Below are 687 nucleotides of genomic sequence, written 5' to 3' on the forward strand. Positions count from 1 at the left end.
TGCTAAAACCAGCGCTTTCGAACTTTAAAAGCATTAAATTAATAAAAATTAACCCCAACCAAAAGTAAAAAGTTAAGGCTATTTTTAATAAACGAACGCGTTACCGCAAAAAGCAATACTTCGTTAAATAAAAAGGCTAGGGAAATAAACATAACACGTAAAAAAATACAACAAACTTTAGGAATTGCCAAAAAGCTTTGCAAAAATATTATTTAAAAAAAGTTAGCAATAGCTTTAAAGCTTGTAAAACGCCCCAAATTCGGAAAAATTTGGAAGGTAAAAAAAAGGATCTTATAGCATATTTAAAAGATAAGCTAGCAAGCTTAAGCAAAAGAAGGATGCTGGAGCTTTCCCCCCACATGCATAGGACGAAAATTCCAACAAAGGTTGCACCAGGAATCGAACCCAGGTTTTCCCGTTACAAAAACAAATGCGCTACCATTGCGCCATACAATTTGTAAAAATTATTAAAGGAATTACAACTTACCAAATTAAAAAAGCGCAAGCAACTTAAAATTAATACCAAACCCTGGGCCTTTGGAATTAGCAAAAAAAAAAAAACGAGGCCAAATTAACAACGCCGGCCGAAGCCGATATTGTCGATTTAACTTCGGAAGGTTGCACCGGGAATCGAACCCAGGATTTTCCGCTACAAAAACGAACGCGCTACCATTGCGCCATACGATT

At 35.8% G+C, this 687-nt stretch overlaps 2 pseudogenes across 2 annotated transcripts; both read right to left on the reverse strand.

The window, feature by feature from the left end:
- Positions 1–384: 384 nt before the first annotated feature.
- Positions 385–456, reverse strand: GGTG_20165 (annotated as a pseudogene). Its single transcript has one exon. The product of its transcript is annotated as a tRNA-OTHER (tRNA).
- A 159-nt stretch (positions 457–615) lies between these two features.
- Positions 616–687, reverse strand: GGTG_20166 (annotated as a pseudogene). The gene has a single exon. The product of its transcript is annotated as a tRNA-OTHER (tRNA).

Source organism: Gaeumannomyces tritici (assembly GCF_000145635.1).
Source record: "Gaeumannomyces tritici R3-111a-1 unplaced genomic scaffold supercont2.4, whole genome shotgun sequence".
NCBI lineage: Eukaryota > Fungi > Ascomycota > Sordariomycetes > Magnaporthales > Magnaporthaceae > Gaeumannomyces > Gaeumannomyces tritici.